This window comes from Gossypium hirsutum, chromosome D02 (genome assembly GCF_007990345.1).
Source record: "Gossypium hirsutum isolate 1008001.06 chromosome D02, Gossypium_hirsutum_v2.1, whole genome shotgun sequence".
In the NCBI taxonomy this organism is placed as follows: Eukaryota; Viridiplantae; Streptophyta; class Magnoliopsida; order Malvales; family Malvaceae; genus Gossypium; species Gossypium hirsutum.
Window position 1 is genome coordinate 40,833,198 of NC_053438.1, and position 15,415 is coordinate 40,848,612.

The 15,415-nt window shown below is 33.2% G+C and overlaps 1 non-coding gene across 1 annotated transcript; it reads left to right on the forward strand.

Moving 5' to 3' along the window:
- The first annotated feature begins 1,948 nt into the window (after positions 1–1,948).
- On the forward strand, positions 1,949–2,055 carry LOC121215110 (small nucleolar RNA R71). The gene has a single exon (XR_005910842.1). It is a non-coding gene; the product is annotated as a small nucleolar RNA R71 (small nucleolar RNA).
- Positions 2,056–15,415: the final 13,360 nt, after the last annotated feature.

Genomic DNA, 15,415 nt, shown 5'->3' on the forward strand with positions numbered 1-15,415 from the left:
AGAATCTTCCGGTACCGAGGAAGCTTCGAATACCTTTCACTAACGTAGGTGGCGGTAATTTATCAATAACCTCAATTTTTACTTTGCCAATGGCAGTTCCCTATTGTGAAATCTTATGTCCTATAACAATGCCCTTACAAACCATGAAGTGGCATTTTTCCCAGTTTAGCACAAGATTGGTTCTTGACATCGACAAAGGACTAACTCTAGATTTCGCAAAAAGTCTTCAAATGTATCACCAAATATTGAGAAATCGTCCATAAAGACTTCTAAGAATTTCTCCACCATGTCCGAAACTATAGCCATCATGCAATGCTGAAAAGTTGCAATGGCATTACATAACCCAAATGGCATCCTTCAAAACACATAAGTTCCATACGGACAAGTAAATGTAGTCTTCTCCTGATCAGCAAGCGCTATGGCAATTTGAGTGTACCCTGAATATCCATCCAGAAAACAATAGAAGGCTTTCCCTGCTAGTCTATCCAACATTTGATCGATCAATGGCAATGGGAAATGGCCCTTCCTGATAGCTTTGTTATGCTTTCGATAAACTATGCAAACCCTCCATCTCGTGACAGTACGAGTTGGAATAAGTTCATTGTTATCGTTGGTGACCACAATGACACCCCCTTTTTTAGGTACGCACTATACACGTCTTCAATGTTACCTTATGGATGTGCATAAGACCTATCAACTAACTACAATGTGACAGTTATGGATCTCACCTTTCCTATTCCAAGCTTCTTAAAAATAGACATAGGCATTAGATTTATGCTTGCATCCAAATCACATAGTGCTTTGCCTATATACTAATTATCAATAAAGCAAGGTATAGTAAAACTCCCTGGATGTTTTAATTTTGGTGGTAATTTGTTTCAGAGCATTGTTGTGCACCCTTTAGTGAGAGCAACAATCTCAAATTCTCCTAACCTTCTTTTCATTGAGAGAATATCTTTCATAAACTTCACATAGTTAGGAATTTTCTCTAATGCTTCCACCAATAGTATATTAATATGTAATTGTTTTAGGACCTTCAGAAATTTCCTGAACTGAACATCTTACTTAGATTTTTGGAACCGCTGAGGAAAAGGTGGCGGTGGTCTTCTTTCTGTTTTCCTAACTTGTTTTGCCGTGGCATTTGCAATAGTTAAACTTCCTTGTTTAGGCATGGTGTCATTCACAACTCCTAGTAGCTAAGTACCACTTCAAAGTGTAATGACTTTGCATTGTTCCTTCCTTTGAGATCGAGAACTCTCAATGTCACTCGGTAATTTTCCTTACTGCCTGGAATTCAATGCAGTAGCAATTTGCCCTAATAGACTTTCCAAAGCTCTCAAAGAAGCAGCTTGGCTCTGAATGATAGCATCATTCTTTGCCATGTAATCTTTTAATAAAGCTTCCATAGATGAAGAACTTGAAGCTGAATTTTACTGAGCACTTTGCCGTGGAAATGATTGATTGTACGTAGGTGGTACACTCGCAGGATTGTGGGGAATGGCATTATTGGTATTTTTCTCCTGGATTACTCCAACTGAAATTAGGATGTTGTTTCCAACACAAGTTGTATGTGTTGGAGTATGAGGATGGATTTAAGGGGAATTCATCAAAGACATGATCTTCTCCATAGTAAACACAGGCTAACTCTGTTGCTTTCATTTCCTGCACTACAGATGGTCTTTTCAGTGCTTTAATCATATTTGTTAAAGATGATACTTGAGCTATTAGATATGTAATTGCGTCAAGCTCCATTGCTCCTGCAACTCTTCTGCCAGTTCCAACCTTGGTAGTAGGGTATTGATAATCATTATTTGTCATCCTTTCCAGAATTTCATAAGCCTCATTGTATGATTTATAAAGTAAAGTCCCATTTGCGGATGCATCGACAACCATTCTTGTATGATCATTCAATCTATTGTAGAACCTTTCCATCTGTGTCCAATGCTAGAAACCATGCATCGGGCATTTTCTCAGTAACTCCTAAAACCACTCCCATGCTTCATATAATGCTTCATCCTCTGATTGTCTAAACGATGTAATAGCCTTCCTCAACTTAGCATTCATGTTCAGAGGATTATATCTTAGCAAAAACCTAACACAACTAATTCAAAGATGCCACTGTACCTGGTAATGCATTTAACCTTGCTCTGGCACGATCAGAAAATGAGTAAGGGAATAACTTTAATCGCAGGGCATCCTCAAGAACACCTTGTTGTTAGAATGAATAGAAGACTTCCAAAAAGAGTCGTAAATGCAACCTTTGATCCTCAGTAGGCAATCCACTAAATTGCCCCACTGTTTGCAACATTTGAAACATGACCAACTTCAATTCGAAATGCTGACCCTGAATATGTGGCCTGACAATTCCTATATTTAGATCATCTAGGATTGGTATGACATATTCTCTAATCTAAGATTCGAGGAATATCAACATCCCTTCCTTCCTGATGTAGTCCCTCTTCTCTAACCTGATCGTTTCTGATTCTTTCCATTTCTTGCAACTTTTTTCTCCTTCGCCTTAAGGTTCTCTCAATCTCTGGATCAAAACAATACTCAGTATTCTCCGAAATATTTCTATGCATGCACTAGTATAGACCTGAGAAAGAAAAATCAAAAAAACTAATTAAACTAAATTTAAAAGAAATTAAGTAGATAATAAAAAACCAATTTTCATCAACTTGCCGATCCCCGACAACGGCGCCAAAAACTTGTTGTGTGTAAATCATGCAGATGTGCAAGTGTACATATCGATTCAAGTAATATCATGATGACTGAGTATTGTCTCCACAGGGATCGAAAGTTTATTTGAATTGGTAAGTATTACTGAAGGTTTAAAGAATGAAATTGTGCAAAAGAAACAAAGTATAAGTTGGTGAAAGGAGTTGATGAATGAACATTATCAAACAATTCAAATGTCGGGCAATTCACAAATTTCTCTTCCCCTCTTTCACGTCTGTGATCTCCCTTCTTTAGCTGCTCCCTTCTTCTTCTCTTCTGAATTACTCCACCAAATTCTATTATAGATGTCAAAACCATTTTTAATTTGGAAAAATAGGGATCGACTTTAAAAATGAAAACTGGAGTCACCACCGATCTTTTATTAAGGTGTGATCGATTCACCATTAAAATGATTTTGGTCTACGAAGTTGAGAAAATAGGTTCGGGAGTCGTTTACGCACGAGGAAGGGTTAGCACCCTCGTGACGCCCAAAATTGGTACCGTATCAGTTGTTTAATGTCTTAATGTCGAGAATTTAAAAATTAGAATGCGATCCTTTGAAAAGAAAATTTTAATAATTGAATTGGAAAATAAGACTTACCTACTTTAAAGAAATAAATCGTCACACTCAGTGAGTTAGAGCGCAACGATTCAATCTTCGAAGTTAGATTCATCCTTTTTAAAAAATCATACATTTTGAGAAGGATATTTGGTTATTTAGATCATTTGGGAAACCAAAACCCAGTAAGTTAGGGTTCAATTTTATTAAAATTCCTAAACACCAAATATTTCCTTTATTTAAAAACGAGATAACAAAATGTCATATCCAGTAAGTTAGGATTCAACATTTTGAAATCTAAAGAATTTTATTTTTAAAAATGTACATCTTAGAAATAGATACTTGATGATATAAATTCATCGAGAAGAATTGAAGCCCAGTAAGTTAGGGCACAATTCTCTCGAGAATTATTTAACACCAAGCCCCTTTTTGAATTTTGAAATGAAACGATTATAATATTTTAATGGAATGCAATTCTCACGAAAAGAACATGATTGGATAACGATACATATGATGTAAAAGAAGAAATACAATCTACGTTTAAACTAAGAAACAATTAAATAAGTGTTATACAAATACCATTATTGAATTTAACAACATCATATAAACTTGAACACTAATAAATATGCGACTAATAAATCCAATAAAATAAAAATGTTTAAACAGCTAAATGATTATGTTTAAAACTATGTAAAAGAAAAAGGTTCGAAGTTAATACCACACTTTCGTACATATATATGAATACTAAATGTTTGCATATGAATTGTATATATATATTTACAAAAGAATCATATAATTCTATAATGAAAATACGATTTAAGTTATTCTAAAATTCCTCATTTAAAGAGATAAAGTAACTAATAGATATATTAAAAAAAACTATGGAAACAATTATAGTACTAAATTTGAAAATAAAGTATACAATAAAATTTTGAAATAATGTTTAATGAGCTTAATATTTTCAAAATAATAGTTTGGAAGGGTTTGTGTATTATTTTCTAAAATTATGCTAATAAAAATAAATTTGAAAACAATATTAAGCTAAATATCAAAATAATGTTAAAAAGATTAAAAATGAGAATTAATTTGCTTAAAAAATATTTTTTGAAGATGAATTTAAATATGATAAAAGAATTTTAAGAATGATACAATAATTATAATAAAACATCAAAAAGTAGAGTTTAAATAGACTTTGAACATAAAAAAACGAAATTAAATGAATAAATATAACAAGTTCCAACTAATAGTGTATAATGAATTTGAAAGTATTAATAATAAATCAAAATAATAATTTACTAAATTTTAAAACTATGGTAACAATGCATTTAAAATATTATTAAGAATTAAATATCAAAACATATGTTAAATTTTATAATAAATGAAAGTGAAACTAATTCTATTTTTTTTTAATTTGTTGAAGTTGACAAAGAAAATTCGATTTGTATTAAATTGAAATCAATTTTAGAATTAAGGGACTAATCAGGCAATTAAACACAAGCATCAGAATAGTCTCAATCATTACAGAAACAACGCCGTTTAAATCTGGACCTAAATGAACATAGAAACAAATACACAATACTGATTACAAATAATTAAAGATATCCAATCACAATTGCAGTAAACGTAGAGGGACCCTTAGAATAAATAAACCAAATGACCTATGAAGCGTGGATCCTTCCCAGACCGGGTCACCATTGGGTCGGGTATTCAGAACGGTGCCGTTTAAGAGTCATTGGATTGACTCTAAACGACGGCGTTTTAATGGCCCCCCTTTTAAACCGAAATAAACCCTAAACTGCCTATCAGTTTCGCTAAAACAAACTTAGGCTAAAAAATGAAAAAAGAAAAAAATGCGTCGCTCTGCGCACTAAGGGCACTCAAGCGTCCTCCGATCCAAACCTGGTCTCCGATGACGACGGAGAAGGCCCGAATCGCCACCAGGTAACTTCTAACCCCTTTTTTGTTATTTCCCTTTTTAACAAACACTCAGTAGTGTGCAAAGATAAAGAAATGAAGAGAAAAAGAAAACAAATTAAAAAAATGAATAATCTGCGAATGCCCAAGAAAAAGAAACCTCAAATCACCTTTTTAGTATTTTGATCTTTGATTCTGAATGCGTAAAAAAATTACAGCGCTCGAATCGGTCTTCTTATAGCCCGATTTACAAAATAATGAGAATAAAATAATAAAAAAAATAAAAGGGTTGCCCTATTCTATTCTATTTCTATTTGTTGCTGCTCCCATGTGTTGTTTTTTTTGCAGGTGTTCGGCCAGCCTGGCGGTACAGAGGTGATCGTACGGAGGCGCGCGTGGCTGAAAGGCGTGGTGATGCACGTGCGGGGCAACTGCTGCGGCGCTGAATGCTGCTTGCTGCCCTAGGGTTTCTAATTTTCTTTTGGTGTTGGGTTGCTGAAGGCTAGGTTGGGCAGGGTTAGTTAATTTGGCTTAGTGGGTTTGTATTAGGCTTGGGTAAAAATGATTTGGGTCTGGGCAATGGGTTTGTAGCATCTGGGCTTAGGACCGGGTCTAAGGAAGGTTTTGGGCTAGGTTGATTTGGGCTGATGTAATTGGACATTTGGACCTTTACTTTGATTTGGTTTATTTGTTCATTATTTTTATTTTTATTTTTATTATTTTTTTTGAAACGTATGTGGGCTGGGCAAATTTGGATTACTACAACAGAGATAGTAACTGCTCTCTTTCTTTTCTTTTTCTCCTCACAATCCATGTGTGTCTTTTCTTCTCTTCTCTCTCCTCCTTTTATGGGATAGATTCATCCCTCTCAGCACACATTTTTTACTCTTCTTTTTAGAGTGATTTATCAGGTACACGTATAGCTGGCTGAGAGTGACGTGGATTGCATGCTGCGTCATCTTCCCTGAATTGTAATGGCATTTCTGTTGGAAATCTATCCTACCATTTTCCGTGGTAATGTTTCACACCCTTTGTTCTCTTTTCCTCTTTTTTTTTCCTTCTTCTCTTTTCTTTCATCCTACCTACACCTACAATCAAATACTACCAAACATCTTTCCAGCAATTAAAAATAACATTAATTTAAAATTGAAACATAATCCAAGCTTTAGTATGCAATGCTATAATAATAAGTCTAAAATTCAAACATATTTTCTTAATTACAAGAAAACACTTCAGTTTAGAGGTCTGAAATATAACTCTTTTCAAGAGTTATCAACGACCTCTTTTAATTCCCAGGTTTTTGGTCCGAAGTTTCATGTCGCAATACAAGGGACTCTATGTCGCGACACGACCTAGACTTTTCAAATTCTACGAGTTATAAGTTGTGGGTCACAACACAGGGGTATGTATGTTACAACACGCCCTAAAGGGTTCAAATTTTATATTTTTAGACATGTTGAACTCCTCGGATTGTGCCTAGTCACTACAAATCACTCCTCAGGCCACCTTCGCTCCTAATGAACCTTATTCCTACTCTAACTAAGCTAAGAATAAAAAATTAAAAAGTCCTAAAATCTAAAACATGCACAATTTTACAATATTTACAAAATTAATTATATTTCGATGATTAGTTTTTAAGTGTGGCTACCGGATTCGTCTAGTAACCCATTAAATTCTGTTACTAACTCCTTGTTTTTCTGTCAATTGCTGGACTCCTTCCAACAGAAGCTTACCACTCCCAGATCTTTCCAGTTATCTCGCTCCCTAGAACTATACATTCCTACACACATGAAATTACAAAAATACCTTTGATCATGGTTGTGAAGGGTGATATAGTATAATGCACAGCAATTTCCCTAATTGGTTGTCTAATCCCTCATCTTAGGAATCACGACCGCATTTGAATACCTCTATCTCACCATCGATTTTTATAATTAGTTCATTTCTTTCAAGATCAATGGTGGATCTAGAACTGGCCAAAAATGGCCTACCCAATAGTATAGGGATTTCTTGGTCTTCCTTGAAGTCGGGGACCACAAAATCTATAGGGATTATAAAGTTCCTCACTTTAACTAATATCTCCTCAAAGACACCTTTTGGGTGTACTGAGGACCTATCAGCTAACTGTAATGTTATTAGTGTGTTTTTTAACTCCATTAATCCGAGTTTATTGTAGGTTGATATAGGCATTAAATTAATACTAGCCCTAAATCACAAAGAGTCTTACTAAAATGTTTGCCCCTATCTCCAACAGAATTGTAAAACTACTCGAATATTTCAATTACGGGGATATCATTTTGGAAATGATAGCACTACTGGAGGTGTCTATATTAATTTTCTCACCCTTTTTCAGCTTTTTAAGCCTTGACATGATCTCTTTCAAGTACTTGGCATATTTTGGTATTTTATCTATCAGTTCTAAAAGTGGTAGATTAACATTAAGGGTAAATAAGTTATGAAAACTTACGAAATTACCGGCTCAACCTTTTTTTGTTCTAAAGCCTCGATGGGAATGGTATTTTTGTAATAACAAGAATCGATATTACCGGCTCAGCTACCGGTTCAACTATTTGCTCAATTAGCTATTTAGGCTTGTTTTTGTCTGGGGGTTCATCGATAGACTCTTATACCTAATTGTCTAATTGAATAAGAGCACTAATATTATTAAGTGTCTTAACTGAGCGAAAGGAAATCGCATTCACGTGCTCCTTCCTATCCTTCTAAGGATTATTCTCCGTATCACTAGGTATGCCTTGGTCAATTTGCATTTGCATCAAGATCATCATTTAACTCATTTGTTCATCAAGGTTGCTCATTTGAGACTTGAGTCAGTCACACTTGACGTAGACTTGTCAAAATCTATTTTCATCGTTTGCATTTCTCCTTCTATTCTATCTAGCCTTTGACCATATGCAATATGGTTGTTCATAGTGGTTTTTTCTTAAGATCTCTATACATGTGGAAGTTGGTAAGGAGGAGACAATCAGTTCTGCATCAAAATTTTGCCACCTTGATTACCTCCCCACTTCAAGTTCGGATTATCTATGGATAAGGTTATATGTGTTTGAACAGTGGTTTCCACCCCTATTGCTCAAATAATTTACCTCTTCAGGCTGGCTTCCAAAATGTGGCCTATAACCACGAGCTGGCTCTGTCATGGATGGTTTAACAATCATCTCCAAATGGTTCAGCTTTTCCAAAATTTGTTGATACTTATCCTCCTTATAGATAGCTTATACCATTTTTGGTTTTGGATTGTAAAAGAATATCTCGTTAGAACACATATATGAGTTCATGGCCATGTCATCAATTAATTGATAGGCTTGCTAGTATGTGTGGTTCATAAGATCACCTCCTAATGCACTATCTAAACTAGAGCTTAGATTACCATTTAATCCATTGTAAAAAATTTGCATGTAGAGCCATTCTTGCATTTCGTGATAGGGGCAATTCCTTAACAGTAACTTAAATTGCTCACATGCCTCGTACAGAGGTTCACCCTCCATCTGCTTGAAATTCACAATATCGCGTCTAACTTGAATGGTTCTGCAAATGGGAAATAATTTATGTAGAAACTTTTCAACTCAATCTTCACAACTAGTTATGGAACAAGGTTCCAACGAAACCAACCAATCGGCTATGTTATCACATAAGGAAAAGGGGAAAAACTGAAGATGAACAACATCATCAATGACCTCGTTATAACGGGAATTAATATTATGAAATAAAATTAAATTAATAAAGCAAACTTAATCAATAAGGAAATCTCAATTAACAGGCAAAAGAATAAATCGCTTCAGTGGTTGTAATTAACTTTAGAAATCGGGTGTTTATTGAATTAGCTAATAATTGACCAATTATTACCTCTCAGCCTCTAACTAATTAATTAATCAATAAATACTCACTTATCTCTTGACCTCTCTTTCTAAATCAGGATAAATTACGATTTACTCGGCAAACTTATCTCTCAACCTTGTTCTACTTAAAAGACTTCCTAGGGTCAACAATCCTAGGGTTTAAGCACACATAATTTATATCAACTATTTCTTATGGGAAACCCTCATTCTTCCATTAATCATTCCCCCATCCACTCATTAATCTTCCTAAAAGACTTACCCACTCATAGATCTAGATGCCATTTTCTTAGGAATTAATTCAATCATGCAAGAACAGAATTTAAATTAAATACAATACGGAAATAGAAATCGATCCATTTGGTAAGCTGGATGCGCTCAGATCCTCGAAATCCTTTAACAAACATGGAGATATCGATATAGACAAGCAGGAAGTAAAAGAAAAATATAAAAATACGTAAAAACGAAGTCTTGGACTCAAATCAAATCCAAGTTGAAAATTAGAAAATAATTTTTTTACAAAAATAAAATCTAATTAAAACTAAATCTAAAATTAAAACCTAAATTCTAACCTAATGGCCTCTTCCTTAACTTAACATCAACTTAACTATTTATAGGCAGAGTTAGTTACCCATTTAGGTCAATTATAAGGCCTTAATTAGGATAAATATATATTGTGCAGATGAAAACTCCCTTAATTAAATTTTTGCCTTCCGTCAAACCTATGTCGCAACACAGGCTTATGCATGTCGCGACACAACTTCAAATGTGAAATCTGGAGCTCGTCTTGCTATGTTAAACCCCGAAAGCTTGTATTGCAACTCAATTATCATTCCTAATGCTTTTGGGCCTAAAAATAGGTATCTTGCACACTAACTTAAATCGTTAAATCTACCTTAGATCCCATATTGGCCCAAATGGTCAACTAACTCAAAATTATGCGTAAAAACACTTATTTTGCAATAAAATGAATCTAAGCTATAAAAACCAAAAATGCAATAACTAAACATGGAATGACTTAAAAACAAGCTCGTTAAGTGCCGAAAAGTACCTAAATTGCCTTTACAATTTGTGGCAGGTCAAGCTTCAACAACCAGACCACAATGAAAAAAATACATTTCTTGGTTCCCATTATAACACCCCATACCCAGCCTGGACGCCAAGCTGAATATCTACACCACCATCTCACATTGATTTCATTGTAATTATCAAAATTGAAATACATACAGTTTTGTTTTACTTTAATTACTCTAGCATTTATGAGAATATCAAGTCATGCAACTTAGTTTAGCATTTAATCATTCTAACATACGAAAAACAAACATAAAATGTACATATCTAGAGCATTGGGAACACTTAGCAAATTTTCCCAAAAATGTTACGTAGGTATCGATACTGCCTCTGTGGTATCGATAGTTCCTTTAAGTGGTATTGATACCACCTAGAAAATCGATACCAAACTAGCATTCTGTTTCTCGCCAAATTTCAAAACATCAAAAAAATATCAGTACCTTTCGCAAGGTATCGATAATTACACCTCGAGTATCGATACACGAACCAAGGTATTGATACCAAATTGGTATTTTGACTCCTTGCACTTTCAAAAATATAGAGGTATCATTTCGAAAGCCTTAATATTGATACCTCTGCTTTAGGTTACAAAAATTCAGGATATAAGAGCATTTAATGTAACAGCCCATTTTTCAATGGTTTTGGGGCTACCAACTTTGACGAGTAAGTTCGTAAATAATATTATTTAATATTTAGAAGTCAAATGTGATTTTAAAAAGGTTTTTGATTTGATAATTTTATGTTATTTAAGCGATTTATTAAGTTCAAGTGGTAAGACTCTAAGGTCAAGTGTTTTTGGAAAATGAGGTATCGGGATCTTGTTTCTATAAACGAAGCCGTAAATATTTTTATAAATATTTAAGAATTTTCATTCAGATTGTATTAAAGTTTCGTTGAAAAATTTTAACGTTTTGATAGTTAATTAATTAAAAAGGACTAAATCATAAAAGATGTAAAATTTGATCACTATTTGATTTGAGTGATTAAATGGTAATTAGACAATTTAAGAATTTAGTGGACGGTCTTGGGCAACTAAAAGTATGAAAATTGGATGATTATTAAATGGACAAAATAGTAATTTTATAATTAAATTAAATAAAATAAAAAAATAAAAGTTAATATCATCACTAAATGTAACACCCCTAACCCGTATCCGTCGCCAGAATAGGGTTACGAAGCATTACCGTAAAACTATAACATCAAAACATTCATTTCAAAATATTTCCTGAATCATATCATATTCCATTCAAACACATGCATATCGTCCCTTATTCGAGCCCTCGAGGCCTTAGAAACACTTTAGAAACGATTTGGGACTAAATCGAAAACATTTAAAACTTCATGGAAAAAGATAGAAAAATTTACACTGCAGGGGTCACACGGCCGTGTGACTCACACGGCTGAGACACACGCCCATGTCTCAGGCCGTGTAGGTATTCCTAGTAGGGACACACGGTCGTGTCCCAGCCCGTGCCTGTGCTCGTGTAACTCTCTGACTTGAGTTATATGGCCAAGCCACATGCCCATATGCCAGGCCATGTAACTTTCGAAATGCAACCATTAAAACCTATAGGGGACACGACTGTGTTGCATGGCCATATGTCACACACAGCTAAGACACAGGCCTGTGTCTTAGGCCGTGTGGACAAGAAATAGGTCAAATCCAAGTCATTTCTTTCACCCAATTCAAGCATACCTATACAAGTCATTCGCACATATGACCAAGGCATCAAAACATGTTCAATCATGCATAAATTGACCAATTTCAAATGACTAAATTCCATTCAACCAATATGCCATAAAGGAAACTCAAACACATACATTAAAATACCTAAACATATATATGTACTTAACACATTGCATTCATCAACACTTAATTCATTTTCCGTTTCCAAACTCATCATAGATTGGCCACATTTATACTGTTACAATTATTTCATATATACCTAAAAGCATAACTCCACTTAGACTTATATAAACATACCAAACATGGTCATTCCAAACATACCTAAACATGTGCATGTTTAAGCATACCATACTTGGCTTATACCATGTCAATATAACCTATCATTTGAATCATTATTTCCAGGCATCTCAAAGACACATATACCTAACTTAAATATATATATGACCATATCTCATCCATATATATATTTAGCTTAATTTCATATCAAGTTATACCATAATTGACCACAATTCACATTCAAACATACCAAATGAGTCATAATTCAACCAATTATATATGACTAAATTCCATATCAAATCATGCTCTAAATGATCATTTTGCAAACATGCCAACACTTACCACCTTGTTCATTAAACCATGCATAAATTTGATCATATAAATATCAACCATTAAGCATCAAAATAACATAGGTTTCACAAATTCATAGTAATATTACAGGCCAATATCATCAACTAAACATTAGACATAGTCCACCTATACATGCCATTATAACCAAGAACAAGGCATCAAAATCTACCGATAAAATCGATGGATAGTGTGATGGATCTCCAACTAGCTTCCAACTTAATCGAGCTTCCACTAATCTGTAAAGTAAAGGAAAATAACTATGTAAGCAATGTATGCTTAGTAAGTTCGTATAAACTTTAAGCATAATATTTCATTTCAGTAATAAACTTTATAGAATAAATATAAATCTATGCCAATGCCATAAGATTCATAAATCAATATGATCAACAACTCACAAATGACTAAGTTCACTAATGTCGCATATATTTATCATTCATAACGTGATAGGATTTTATGGGACTTAATAGATAATCAACAACCTTTCTATAAGATTATACACTTTTCAATTTACTCTCTTTTCATTCTATTCCCAATGCTTATCATAAGCTTAAACAACATTATCAATTCCCGGATTAGTATATTTTTCCATGATATAGGTATATTCATCCATAACATACATAAATTTCTTACATATAATACATAATTCAAACTCATTACTCCCTTTTCTTCAAACTTCTTTTCAACTATGAATTTACCATTTCATTACTTTTCCTCACCCGTTTCATATGCATAACACACAAGTTATAATCAAAACATCAACCATGACTACAAGCTAGTGCGTTTAAACATATCTCTTTTGGAATCAACTAAATAATCAACCATTGAATAAGAAATTACATACTTTGATTTATTCCATGTTTTCATGGGCATAAGCACGTTACCAATTTAGCACTTACTGTTTCAATGTATTTCATTAAGATTAAACATGATATAATTCAATCATAAACTTGGTACAATCCTAAACACCAACAACAATACATGTTAGCATAATTGAATATAATTCATGTGAACTTAACATAGATAACCATTATACTTGAGCATGAACCAATTGGATTTATCATCCTTCATATATATCATGTTTTCCATGTATCACTATTTCAATAAGTTTCATACACACATGTCTTGGTCCATATTGAACATTTACCATTTCATTTGCATAACACAAAATACATAAACATAACATTTACCATAGTCACAAGCTAGTGGTTAAACACATAACTTAGCAATATCATCACATGGTAAGATATGGTACATAAACATAACATCAATTAAATCATACATTTCATAATCATGAATATTCATACTTTGATCATTGGTACATCATACCTTTCCGTATTTTTCGTAGTGAAGTCAACTGAAACCCTTACCGGAGCTCACAAAAGTGTGCTAAACGATGGTCGAAACCATCCCTTTTCTTTAATCGATGGTTGTTACCATCCCTTTTCATATTCGATGGTCGTCACCATCCCTTTCCATATTCGATGGTCATCCCCATCCCTTTTCATATTCGATGGTCAAAACCATCTCTTTTCTCTAATCAATGGTTGAAGCCATCCTTTTTCATATTCGATGGTCGTCACCATCCCTTTTCATATTCGATGATCGAAACCATTCCTTTTCATATTCGATGGGCGTCGATACTTTGTTGGATTTTCTATCGATACAGGATATGATAATATAACATGATAGCATTTAAAATAACAATTTAAAATGCTATTTAAACGTACAAACTTACCTAGCTAAATTACAGAAATGACAAAATACAAGGGCATTTTGATAATTTTTCATTCTCCTAGACTTTCCACTCAATCTTGATCTAAATTAATAATTTTATTCAATCTATTACTTTAGATAGTAAAACAATGTATTTTATGCAATTTAGTCATTTTTGACATTTTTACAAAAATTTCCCCTAAAATTTTATTTTTTTCAATTTAGTCTCTAAGCCTAAAACATGCAAATTAACCATTTTTATTGAAATTTTACACTAGCCAAATATTCATAGCCTCCATTTCAGCCCATTTTTACAACAATTTCATATCAAATCCTTATACTTTTATTATTTTAGCAATTTAGTCCCTAATCGATAAATTCATCAAAAATCACTTAACAAAATACTTTTAAATAATAACTAATATTTCAAATTCATCATTTAACATAAAAATCACTAGATTCATTAATGGAAACATTCAAAATCTTTAACAGTTTTAAAATCGAAGGTACGAGCTAGCTGAACCTAGTTGCAATAATCTCAAAAACATAAAAATTATTAGAAACGGGACTAAAACTGACTTACATGCATCAAATGAAACATGGCCGAAGATTGAAGCTTCCATGGAGTTTTTCTTCTTTCCCATGTCGGTGAAGAAGAAATGAAAATGATGATATTAACTTTTATTTTTTTATTTTATTTAATTTAATTATAAAATTACTATTTTGTCATGCTTTTAGTTGCCCAAGACCATCCACTAAATTCTTAAATGGTCTAATTACCATTTAAGTCCATTTTTCTTTATTCAATAAACCGTTTAATCACTCAAATCAAATAGTAATCAAATTTTACATCTTTTACGATTTAGTCCTTTTTAATTAATTAACTATCGAAACGTTAAAATTTTTTAACGAAACTTTAATACCACCTTAATGACACTCCGTAAATATTTATAAAAATATCTACTGCTCGGTTTATAGAAACGAGGTCTTGATACCTTATTTTCTAAAATCACTTGACCTTAAGGTCTTACCGCTTGAACTTAATAAATCGCAAAAATAACATAAAATTATCAAATCAAAAACCTTTTTAAAATCACATTTGACTCATAAATATTAAATAATAATATTTACAAACTTACTCGTCAATTTGGTGGCCCCGAAACCACTGTTTCTGACACCACTGAAAATGGGTTGTTACGTTTAAATCGTTCAATTTTAGTCCCTCAACATCATGCTTCATTCACCTAGTCACGTAGGCATCAAAATGTCTAA